Source organism: Triturus cristatus, chromosome 5_1 (assembly GCF_964204655.1).
Source record: "Triturus cristatus chromosome 5_1, aTriCri1.1, whole genome shotgun sequence".
In the NCBI taxonomy this organism is placed as follows: Eukaryota; Metazoa; Chordata; class Amphibia; order Caudata; family Salamandridae; genus Triturus; species Triturus cristatus.
This window is the reverse complement of record NC_140587.1, coordinates 400,548,213-400,562,128: the sequence shown is the minus strand read 5'-3', so window position 1 is coordinate 400,562,128 and position 13,916 is coordinate 400,548,213.

Genomic DNA, 13,916 nt, shown 5'->3' with positions numbered 1-13,916 from the left:
AAAACAGTAATATTAAATCTAACTTCATCAGTAAGGATTTATTTTTACCATTCCAAAGATATAAAACATGAAAGAGCTACTCCTTTCTGATCAGGAATTACAGCTTAAAAGTGTATTAAGGAATTCCCAATGCTAGCCTAGGAGAGCGGTAGGCCTCACAGCAGTGAAAAACGAATTTGGGGGTTTGCCCCTACCGGAACATGTAAAGGTTAAACACACATGTCCTATCTTAAACTTACATGACACCCTGCCCTTAGGGTTACCTACGGCCTACCTTGGGGGTGACCGATATTTAATAACAGGGGTGTTTAAGGCTTGGCAAGTCAAGTTGAAACTGCACAAACAGGCTTTGCTATGGCAGGCCTGGGAAAGGTTTGAAAGGCTACTTGTGTGGGTGGCACAATCTGTGCTTCAGGCCCACTAGTAGCATTTAGGTTATAGGCCCTGGGTACATGGTACACCACTTTACAAGGGACTTGCAAGTAAACTAAACATGTCAATTGTGGATAAGCCAAATTTACCACATTTTAGGGAGAGAACACATGCACTTTATCACTGGTTAGCAGTGGCAACATGCTCAGAGTTCTAAAACAAACAAAAATGAGGTCAGAAGAGGAGAGAAGGAAGGCAAAAAGTTTGGGATGACCTTTCAGAGAGGGCCATTTTACAACACTAAACAATAAAGATTACGGAACGTACAGAAAGTGTTACTAACTGACATAGCAGAAAGAGAAAAAACGTGAAAATTAATTAACAATGGCAAGATCAAAAAGTGCATATTGTAATTTTAGCTAGCAACTATTTCTGTTACTGATTTAAGGTGATGGGCAGAGTCAAGTGACATAATGTAGAAGTTGGCATTAAATACAAAAGATTTTCCCACCCTTTGTAAGGCCTCTCTAAGGAAAGCTCCAGCTTTCTAATGCCTCGTGTAATCAGTTTTTCAAAAGAGTGCAATAAGAACACAGAGAGCTTGAGCTTTGCGTCGGCCACCTTTAGCCATTGGCTTTTTATCTATTTTTTCCAATCTTGCCATTACTAGGATTGGCTGTCCATCAAGGCCATAGCATTTTGTGGATGGTATATTGTCCGAACTGTATTTCCATTAAGGTGATGGGGCATCAAGTAATCATTTTGTTAGACGCAAAGGCCACATAAACTGCAGCTTTTAATTGAGCTGCTGATATGATGACACTTTTTTTGCTGTTTTTTTTGTTTAGAGTGCTTGCTGTTTGGATGCTGTTATAAAGCTACAGTGATATTCACAATTTGCCTGTGCTAGTTCATTCCTTATACTTTGCTGTATATCCATGCTGTGATGATAATATGTCTTTAGATTTACAGATTTTTTAGGTAACTATGTAAGACATGCATGCACATAGGCTTTCTTTAGGATACAATAGGATACAATGGAAATACCAGCTCCTTGTCAGAAGTACCTGCTAAGAAATCTTTGCTGTGCATGCCTTGTATGCCTTTGATGTTCACAACATTCATGCCAAACTTCATCTTCTAACTCCTTTAATTCACTCTTCTTTGAGGGTACACATAGTGTTTCATAATGCGATTTTCATTTTAGGGCGACACACAAAGTTGCCCAACTGTTACCAAACTTCACCTAAGAAAATGCCAAGCCCATTGGCTTTTCTAATGCTTGCTAGCTAGCTAAATTGCGCTAAGGTGCTAGTTTTTGTTCACTTTGATATAGCACAAACTATAAACTGTTTGCAGAGCAGATAATGGGCACAGTGATAGGTGCAGTATAATTTGTGCTTGTTGGTCAATATTACCAGCGAGAAATGCTTAAGTTCCTTTTACCTACTGGTATGTGTATGTCAGAAATGACTGCAGTTTTACCATTACCAGCAACCATTCTTGTATATATATTACCTACTGGCGGTCGCCAGTAGGTAGTTATAGTTAGGACCACGTTTCCATAGGAAATCCGCAACATTCTATTTTGAATAACTTTGGCGCCGGTCGACGAATCCTCGCGAATTTTTCAAAATAGGTGGGGCGCTACGCTCCGCTCCTACCCTGAAAGTCTCGGGGGGATTCGTCAAGCGGGGGCTGAGATAAAAGGGGGGTCCCAAAACGCGTTTTTCCCATGCATTTTTCCATAGGACCTTTAGACACAGCTACAGCCCGAACGGCTGAACAGAATTACTTGAAATTTAGCAGAGAGGTAGTCCTCAGGTCAAGGAAGTGCCTTTTGTAGGTTTGGTGTAAATCTGTTCAGTAGATTCTGAGAAAATAGCCTTTAAATCAATATATATATCTGAGCCAGCTTACGGTGCGCTTACGGTGCGCTTACCGTACGCGTACGGTGGCGTGCGCGAGCGCGATTCTGATTGGCCCTTAGATCTTAGTAAACATTCGAATCGGTCGAAACCAGGAAGCGGCGGCCGCCATTTTCTCTCTCGCACTCTGACAGGGGGTTGAAAAACCAAGTGCAAAAACATGTAAAGGGGCTGTTTACACAGCTCCCAAGCACCTAGCCATGTCGAGGGAGTCCCCAACGATCCCCCAAGTGGAAAAAGGCAATTTTAATTTTTTCGACAATTTCGCCGATTACGCTTACCGTACGCGTACGGTAAGAAATAATTAAAAAAAAAAAAAATATCCACATTCTCCCCACCCCGTGTGCAAAAGGTGCTCGAAGGGCACCTTTTGTGCATGGCTTATTAGAGCTAAACAAAACATATATTTTACCTGTCACAATGATGCTCATCATTTGTCCTCCATGTGCGCACGGTGCGCGAAGCGCATCGTGCGTTCATGGCCCATCTAGCGTAACGTGGGCACGCGGTGCGCGAAGCGCACCGCGTGTTCACTGTGCGCGCACGGTGCGCGAAGCGCACCGTGCGCGCACGGAACTAACTGCGTTAAGTGGGCGCGCACGCCACAAATGGCGTAAAGTAACTTAGCATTTAAAAAAACGTACAAATTCACTGAAAAAACCATAGGTTTCACACACGTAATAGTTAGGAATTAGCATTTAAAAAACCTTGCAAATTCACTGAAAAAACCATAGGTTTGTCACATGTTATAGTTAGCTGGACATTTTACTGATAAAAAACCAATGAAATTCCCCCGTTATAGTTACTGTAGGCAACTATAACTCACGCGACCGTAATCCTCTGCTGATGACATATGTGTCTTTATGAAAAAAAAATATTTGTAATATATGTATAGCTAAAATTTAATGGAAGAAGACATGGGCAAATAAGTGTCTAAATACAGTATTAGCATCAGCAGAGGATTACGGTCGCGTGAGTTATAGTTGCCTACAGTAACTATAACGGGGGAATTTCATTGGTTTTTTATCAGTAAAATGTCCAGCTAACTATAACATGTGTGAAACCTATGGTTTTTTCAGTGAATATATATATCAATATTATCTACTGGCGGTCGCCAGTAGATAGTTATAGTTAGGACCGTGTTTCCATAGGAAATCCGCAACATTCTATTTGGAATAACTTTGGCGCCGGTCGACGAATCCTCGCGAATTTTTCAAAATAGGTGGGGCGCTACGCTCCGCTCCTACCCTGAAAGTCTCGGGGGGATTCGTCAAGCGGGGGCTGAGATAAAAGGGGGGTCCCAAAACGCGTTTTTCCCATGCATTTTTCCATAGGACCTTTAGACACAGCTACAGCCCGAACGGCTGAACAGAATTACTTGAAATTTGGCAGAGAGGTAGTCCTCAGGTCAAGGAAGTGCCTTTTGTAGGTTTGGTGTAAATCTGTTCAGTAGATTCTGAGAAAATAGCCTTTAAATCAATATATATCTGAGCCAGCTTACGGTGCGCTTACGGTGCGCTTACCGTACGCGTACGGTGGCGTGCGCGAGCGCGATTCTGATTGGCCCTTAGATCTTAGTAAACATTCGAATCGGTCGAAACCAGGAAGCGGCGGCCGCCATTTTCTCTCTCGCACTCTGACAGGGGGTTGAAAAACCAAGTGCAAAAACATGTAAAGGGGCTGTTTACACAGCTCCCAAGCACCTAGCCATGTCGAGGGAGTCCCCAACGATCCCCCAAGTGGAAAAAAGGCAATTTTAATTTTTTCGAAAATTTCGCCGATTACGCTTACCGTACGCGTACGGTAAGAAATAATAATAAAAAAAAAAATATCCACATTCTCCCCACCCCGTGTGCAAAAGGTGCTCGAAGGGCACCTTTTGTGCATGGCTTATTAGAGCTAAACAAAACATATATTTTACCTGTCACAATGATGCTCATCATATGTCCTCCATGTGCGCACGGTGCGCGAAGCGCATTGTGCGTTCATGGCCCATCTAGCGTAACGTGGGCACACGGTGCGCGAAGCGCACTGCGTGTTCACTGTGCGCGCACGGTGCGCGAAGCGCACCGTGCGCGCACGGAACGAACTGCGTTAAGTGGGCGCGCACGCCACAAATGGCGTAAAGTAACTTAGCATTTAAAAAACCGTACAAATTCACTGAAAAAACCATAGGTTTCACACACGTTATAGTTAGGAATTAGCATTTAAAAAACCTTGCAAATTCACTGAAAAAAACATAGGTTTGTCACATGTTATAGTTAGCTGGACATTTTACTGATAAAAAACCAATGAAATTCCCCCGTTATAGTTACTGTAGGCAACTATAACTCACGCGACCGTAATCCTCTGCTGATGACATATGTGTCTTTATGAAAAAAAAATATTTGTAATATATGTATAGCTAAAATTTAATGGAAGAAGACATGGGCAAATAAGTGTCTAAATACAGTATTAGCATCAGCAGAGGATTACGGTCGCGTGAGTTATAGTTGCCTACAGTAACTATAACGGGGGAATTTCATTGGTTTTTTATCAGTAAAATGTCCAGCTAACTATAACATGTGTGAAACCTATGGTTTTTTCAGTGAACATATATATCAATATTATCTACTGGCGGTCGCCAGTAGATAGTTATAGTTAGGACCGTGTTTCCATAGGAAATCCGCAACATTCTATTTGGAATAACTTTGGCGCCGGTCGACGAATCCTCGCGAAATTTTCAAAACTAATGGGGCGCTACGCTCCGCTCCTACCCTGAAAGTCTCGGGGGGATTCGTCAAGCGGGGGCTGAGAAAAAAGGGGGGTCCCAAAACGCGTTTTCCCCATGCATTTTCCCATAGGACCTTTAGTCCGAGCTACAGCCCGAACGGCTGAACAGAATTACTTGAAATTTGGCAGAGAGGTAGTCCTCAGGTCAAAGATGTGCCTTTTGTAGGTCTGGTGTAAATCTGTTCAGTAGGTCCTGAGAAAATAGCTTTTAAATCAATATATATATATCTGTAAGCGCGCTCCGTGCGCTTACCGTAAGCTTACCGTACGCGTACGGTGCCGTGCGCGAGCTCAATTCTGATTGGTGGTTACATGACTGTAAACATTCGAATCGGTCGAAATCAGGAAGTGTCGGCCGCCATTTTCTGTCTCTCGCACTGAGAAACAAAGGTGGGGAACGTGAAAAGGGGGCAACGAAGAGAGTTGCAGACCCCCTAGTGTTTGTCAGGGGGTCCAAGAAGGACCCAAAAGTACGAAAAATACATTTAATAATTTTAAAAAAAAATCGCGGAGTGCGCGTACGGTAAGCTTACCGTACGCGCACGGGAAAAAAAAAAAAATAAAATAAAGAAGTAACAATCACATTTATTAAATAAATTAAAGTCCCACAAGGGAGAAAAAAATCAAATATTACTGTATAAAAAAAGCGCACCGTGCGCGCAGGGTGTGCGCACAGTGAAAAATCAGAAAAAAATAAAATAAATAAATACATAACTTAGCATTTAAAAAACCGTACAAATTCACTGAAAAAACCATAGGTTTCACACACGTTATAGTTAGGAATTATCATTTACAAAACCTTGCAAATTCACTTAAAAAACCATAGGTTTCACACATGTTATAGTTAGCTGTACATTTCACTCGTAAAAAAACAATGAAATTCCACGTTATAGTTAGATCAGGTAACTATAACTTGCGCGACCGCAATCCACAATGTGTAATTTCAGATGTCATCATTGATGTCATGAGTGATGTCACTGACCATGTCATGAGTGATGTAATATGTGACGTCATCAGCAGTTTATTGTGGGCGCGCAAGTTATAGTTACCTGATCTAACTATAACGTGGAATTTCATTGGTTTTTTACGAGTGAAATGTACAGCTAACTATAACATGTGTGAAACCTGTGGTTTTTTAAGTGAATATATATATCAATATATATACATATATCAATATCAATATCAATATATATATATATATATATATATATATATATATATATATATATATCACCGCTTCAAAGTACAAAGTACAGCACTTGTGGAGAATTCGTAACCGGATTTATTAGGTTAGAATGAACACAAAAAGACGCGTTTCGGCGACTGCCTTTTTCAATTTTACACGGCGTCCCGGGACAATGTTATTTAAACCAGTTACTTCACAATGATTGGTCATTTGGCTCCAAGTTACAAAAACATAGACAAGGGACTTGACAGATGGGAACAAAGACAAATTTCGGCCATCTTTAAACATGCAAATGAAATCATAATGCAAGTTCGTTGTTAATTAAAACATTTCATCAACAACATGAATATGTACATATATACAAATCAACATATAGTTAATTCATTCAGAAACTTCATCCGAGTTATTACGCCCTGTATGGGCTAACAATATTATGTAGTCCCCATTAATGTGGGTGTCAAGGACAGAGAGAACCAAGCTAGCGTATTGCAATCACAATGAAGCCCAAAATGGGCATTCTCTGTCTGACTTGATCTAGTGAGCTTAAAATCAATGAAGCCACAAAAAGGAGACAACCCACTGATGGAGCACCCAACCAGGGCAATTCAAAGACCAAACAAAGATGATACAAGGAGGCTATTTACAAAGGAATTGAGAATGTTGGAGGAGGGCTTAGTATCCTAGTTAGCCAAAAAGTTGATGCATAAGCAAAGTTTGCAACAATTCTTATGCTACATGATACATATAGATGTACTGACAACCTGTCTTGTGTATTCAATTGGTTAAAGATGTACAGCTAATTCCTCACCACTATTGAGGCCCTGTGGTATTTTGGTTTGTAAATCGATTATGAATCGGGACTCCAATCTGCGGAGTTTAAGTAGGCTATCACCTCCTCGTGTACTCATAGGTACATGATCAAGGCAAAAAAAAGCGTAACAGGTCCCTGTTACTGCTATGATGACTTTTAAAATGGCGGGCCACTGGGTAGTTAACATCACATGTGGTGATGGCTCGCAGGTGTTATAAGATCCTGATCTTAGTCGGATGTATGGTGCTATATATATATATATCCAACAAAGACTGTTACACATCCCAGTATACGTCACCAAGGAGAAATGCATGTGTACAGACTGTTCACATCAAGACTTAAGAGATGGTACTCCTGTTTCCACTCAATGTCATCAATACATTTCAGAAAATCCCCTGTGTCTCGAATTTAAGACGGGAGGGCTTGCACCAATGGCTGAAGAAAATGGTCTACATATTTAGACGTATTCTCCAGCATGCTGTCACGTGAGGAGAAAATAGGTCTACCAGGCGGATCGGTTGCGTTTTTGTGCAACTTAGGTTGTAAATAAAGTGAGGGGATTTTGAGGAATTTACAATATAGAAATGTACATTCATCTTATTTCCAAAATTCCCTGATCCTTCCACTCACTCAGTGCTTAACTTCATTAACAAAAAGAAACGTACATTCACAGCATTTTTTTAATGTTTATGAATGAGTTTGTACACCATGTTGTTTAAATAGACTGTAAAAACACGCACACGCCTAACCCGTGAGCAAGGAGTGGTTGGAACTCCGAAACGCGTTGGGTTTTGTTTCTTTGTTGCCCGTATGTAGAATATATACACACGCTCTACCATAAATCAAGTGGCAGCTCTGTGCATTTTTCCTTGGTGACGTATACTGGGATGTGTAACAGTATTTGTTGGATAGTAGAGGCTCGTACCTCGCTGACCACTCCTCGTGTGAAGGGGCTGGAGTATTCGCGACTTTTTGGCTGGATATATATATATATATATATATATATATTGTTTTTTTTTTTTTGTTTTTTTTTTTTTGACATTGACAAAGGCCAGCATGGCCGAAACGCGTTTGTCTGCCTTGAAACGGAATAAATAAGAAATTTGAAATATCAATGAGAGTGTGCGCCACGTTCTTGTGTCCTTGACGAGGAAACGTTTGGAGAATATATATATATATATATATATATATATATATATATATATATATATATATATATTATCTACTGGCGGTCGCCAGTAGATAGTTATAGTTACAACCTAGTTTCCATAGGAAATCTCAAAATTCTATTTAGAATAACTTTGGCGCCAGTTGACGAATCCTCGCGAAATTTTCAAAATAAATGGGGCGCTCCGTTCAGCTCCTACCCTGAAAGTCTCGGGGTGATTCGTCAAGCGGGGGCCCAGAAAAAGGGGGGGTCCCAAAACGCGTTTTCCCCATGCATTTTTCCATAGGACCTTTAGTCGCAGCTACAGCCCGAACGGCTGAACAGAATTACGTGAAATTTGGCAGAGAGGTAGCCATAAGGTCAAGGAAGTGCCTTTTGCAGGTCTGGTGTAAATCTGTTCAGTATTTCCTGTGAAAATAGCATTTAAAAGCATATCAATATCTATACGCGCGCACTGTGCGCGCACACTGCCGTGCGCGAGCGCAATTCTGATTGGTTATTAGATGTCGGTAAACATTCGAATCGGTCGAAACCAGGAAGTGTCGGCCGCCATTTTGTCTCTCGCAGTCTGAGGGGGTGAAAAACAAAGGTGGAGAACGTGAAAAGGGGGCAGAGTGGACAGTTCCTGACCTCCTAGCCTTGGTCAGGGGGTCACAGAAGGACCTCCAAGGGAGAAAAAAAACATTTTTTTTTTTTTTTTAAATCGCGAGGTGCGTGCACCGCGCGCGCACGGCACGCACTGCGACCCGTGGGCGCTCGGTGCACGAAGCGCACCGAGCGCCCACAGCGCGCGCACGGTGCGCGCACGGCGAAAAACCTGAAAAAAAATTAATTAATAAATACATAACTTAGCATTTAAAAAAACGTACAAATTCACTGAAAAAACCATAGGTTTCACACATGTTATAGTTACGAATTAGCATTTAAAAAACCTTGCAAATTCACTTAAAAAACCATAGGTTTCACACATGTTATAGTTAGCTGGACATTTCACTCGTAAAAAACCAATGAAATTCCCCCGTTATAGTTAGTGCAGGCAACTATGACTCACGCGACCGCAATCTCTGCTGATGACGTCAGATATTACATCACTGATGAAATATGTGTCTTTATGAAAAATAAATATTTGTAATATATGTATAGCTAAAGATTAATGGAAGAAGACATGGGTAAATAAGTGTCTAAATACAGTGATGTAATATCTGACGTCATCAGCAGAGGATTGCGGTCGCGTGAGTTATAGTTGCCTGCACTAACTATAACGGGGGAATTTCATTGTTTTTTTACGAGTGAAATGTCCAGCTAACTATAACATGTGTGAAACCTATGGTTTTTTAAGTGAATTTACAAGGTTTTTTAAATGCTAATTCGTAACTATAATGTGTGTGAAACCTATGGTTTTTTCAGTGAATATATATATATATATATATATATATTCACTGAAAAAACCATAGGTTTTATTGTCGTTATAGTTAGTTGGACATTTCACTCGTACAAAACCAGAGAAATTCATCCGTTATAGTTAGTAGAGCTAACTATAACTTGCGCCCCCGCAATGCACTGCTGATGACATCACATATTACATCACTCATGACATGGTCAGTAACATCATTGATGACATCTCAAATGACATCACTGATGGCATAACTGATGACATCATCCAGTGAATGTGTGTATCTGTAAAGTTTAAATATGTTTTATATATGTTAATGCCAAGGTGTATTGAAGAATGAGTTGGTGTATAAGTGTCTGGGTGGAGGATTTCATAGGTGTTTTACTGACTGTATAAGTGAGTGATTAATTGTGTCTTACTGAATGCATGGGTTAGTGACTAAACTGCGTGAATGTCTGTATCAGTCTGCCTGCTGTTGTGTAAGCTGCTGAATGGGTTGGTGAGTGGCTACATGAGTGTCTGTAAGGGTTATTTATTGGTTGCATGAGTATCTGTATGGGGTGGGTGACTTTGTGCATAGATGTGTGAGTGGGTGATTCACTGGGTGTATCGCTTCAAGAGTACGTCTGTGAATAGCTGTATAGGTGGGTGAGTGTGTGTATGGGTGTATTCGTGAGTGTTTAGATGTCTCAGTGGTACATGTGTGAGTAAATACATGAAAGGCAGTATATGTGAGTGTTGGAGTATAAAAATGACTATATGTGAGTGAGTGATTGTGAGAGTGCCTGTATGGATGAGTGTGTGCTTGTGTCAGTGATTGTATAAGAGAGTAAGTATGTATTAGTATCTGTATAAATGAGTGAGGTGGTGTGTGTATAACTGTATAGGTGAGTAAATGGCAGTGTTATTGATTCTCTACATGACTAGATAGGTGTGTCAATAACTCTATGGATGAGTGGCAGTGTGTGAGTGTCTGTATAGGTTTATGAGTGCATATGATAGTGCTGTATTGATGAGTGATTGCATGTATGACTGACTGTATGGGTGAATGAATGGATGTGTGTGTATACCTAGGAATTAGTCAGTGGGTATGTAGTAACTGCTATTGGTTTGTCCATGGTTTCAAAAATGGTAGTCTGTATTTTAGAGTGGGTGTATCAAAGGTTATACTAGGGTGTGAGGAGGTGCATAAAATTATCACATGGATGATGTCATCCGTGATGTCATCAGTGATGTCATCTGACCATGTCATGAGTGTTGTAATATGTGACATCATCAGCAGCGCATTGCGGGGGTGCGAGTTATAGTTAGCTCTACTAACTATAACAGCCGAATTTCTCTGGTTTTGTACGAGTGAAATGTCCAACTAACTATAACGTCAATGAAACCTATGGTTTTTCAGTGAATTTCTAAGGTTTTTAAATGCTCATTTCTAACTGTAACATCCCTGAAACCTATGGTTTTTTCAGTGAATTTCAAAGGTTTTTAAATGCTAATTTCTAACTATAACGGGCCCGATTCCCAGAACGAATCTGAGACAAAATCCTAAACTTACTACTTTCGGCATTCACAGAAGGCATTTAGTAGGAGTAAAGTTAGTATTTTGTCTTAAGTTTGACTTAAGACAAACTTAAGACAGACTTAAGACAGACTTAAGACAGACTTATGACAAACTTAAGACAAACTTAAGACAGACTTAAGACAAACTTAAGACAAACTTAAGATAAACTTAAGACAGACTTAAGACAGACTTAAGACAAAATCCTAACTTTACTACTACTAAATGCCTTCTGTGAATACCAAAAGTAGTAAGTTTAGGAGTTTGTCTCAGATTAGCTCTGTGAATCGGTCCCAACGTACCTGAAAACTATGTTTTTTTCAGTGAATTTCTAAGGTTTTTTAAATGCGAATTTCTAATTACAATTAGGGAAGAGATGTGGCGCAGAGGCCAGGGCAACTGACTCCGGACGCTGGGGATCACGGTTTGATCCCCGGCACTGGTGGCAGGTCAGCCCAGCACCATGTGACTCTGGGCAATAGCTTGCTTAATCTTCCCGGCGGCCCCCAGCACCGGGATGCCTATGGGTAGCTGTGCTCTCTACAAATACTGGATTTACATTTTACAATGTTCATTAAACCTATGGTTTTTCAGTGATTTTAAATTATTGTCCCATGCTCAACCTGGTGAAAACAGCCGATATCGCCAGTTTTCCAGCGATAGATTCCCCCAAGAAATCGCCACAAATGAGAGCAACAACTAGCGCTAATGATATGCAGAGTAGGCGTTCCCGTGCAAAAATAACACAAAAACACCTCTTCCCGATATTGTCAGCAACCAGCGAAATCTGTGATGCGATCCAAAAACAGGCAATAAGCCGCGTTAGCAGTAGGAATTTAACATCTGCCTTTTACTGGTATAAAGCAGGACGACTACCTACAGTGTAAAAGGGAGCCCAGCCCAGAACCACATCTGACGACCAACAATTGTCATAGAGCTACTGATCATGCAGCTCCGACACCCAAGAAGGCCACAACACCCACCGCCACCACCCCAGGAACTCCCCCTTGGACCACCCCCCACTACCACTGAGGCAGCGCAGAACAAAACAGCAAACCTTCCCAAAACGGCATGGCCCCTCAGCCACAAAATAGCTGAATGTTGGTAGACGTGGGAACGAAGTTTGTGTGAAGTATGCAAGTCACCCATCAATAACAATGCACACAATGTCAAGTGTAGCGGTAATGTGCTGGACAGACCTCACTAAGCAGAGCACAGACCTCTCCATGTGTACATATACTGCTGGTGCTTGTACTGTTGTGGACAGTGGTCGCAACCATGTTACCACAGGCAGTGGGGAAGATCTCGGTCATGTAGGTGTGTCCCCCCCCCTGTAAGCGGAACCGGAAGCGGAGTGGGCTGGTCCAACGTACGCCACTCTAGCGTAGAAGTGTGAATAAATAGGCCGGGGCTTTGGGCGTGGTTCACTTCTGGGAAGGCCAATGCGTCTGCCAGAGCGGCGGCCCTCACCCTGCCACGAGCCGCTGCCGTGGCTGTGGGCGTCTTCGTCACAGGCCCCCTGCGAACCCAGTGGCACAGCACCACAGAGTTATGTCCGTACAGACTACGGCCTTCGATGTACACTGCGGACAACAGGGTTCACAATTCAGATCGATTCACGATTGCAGATGACGCAGTCCAGTAGGCAAGAGACATTGCTCCCAGTGCGGCCCGCCCGGACCACGCATCATCGCAGGCTGCGCACACGCTGAATTCTTCCTGTGCCACTAACTGTGCAGCTCAACTCTATGCCACGTGCCTGTGGGCCCTTGCTGACCGCAGCCTCCGGCCTACACTGCGGTGAGCGGTGCTCACAACTCAAATTCAGTCTTGATTCATTAATTTCAGAGTCCAGTAGGCAATTAACTATAACGTTCCCAAAACCTACACATTTCGACAATGTATTCCATACATATTTCATCTTTTGTTACCTACACTGCAGTCAGCAGAGCTCACAACTTACATTGAGACACGATTTATTAATTGCAGAGAGAATTGTACTCTATGTCCTCGGATTTTGTCAAGAGGAAGTGACAAAAAGCATTCCTCGATGTCTGTGCTGACTACTGTCTTCGATTTACACTGCAGACAGCAGGGCTCACAATTCAGATTGCGTTGCGATTGCAGATGACGGAGTCCAGTAGGCAACAGACATTGCTACCAGTGCGGCCCTCCCGGACCACGCATCATCGCTGGCTGTGCACACGATGAATGCTTCTGATGCCCCTATCTCAGTGCACCACAACTCATGGAACCTTTATGATTGAATCTTTTGTGTATAATTTCAGATCTGCTGCCCCTACCTCAGTGCACCACAAGTCATGTACCCTTTATGATAGTTTTGTGTATTATTTCACATCTGGTGCCCCTGCCTTAGTGCAGCACAAGTCGTGGACCCTTTATGATTGAATCTCTGTGTGTGATCCGATAATTACTGTTGTACTTGTTGCCAGCACTAATCATTCCCTGAGGACTGGCTTACACTCATCCCACACGCATCCAGCACAGACGTCACTGGACATGTGACCCTGGTAATAAAAAGGAGCCAAGTGCACGTGCCCGTACCCAGTTCCACTATCTATCTAACTGTGTCCGTGTGTTCATTATGTATGCATGATGCTGCCCCTGGGCCCTACCACATTACATTGTGCTGTGGACAGCGCACGTAACTATGTTACCTCTGGCAGTGGGGAAAACTTTGGTTATGTAACTTTGTCTCAGGCATTGT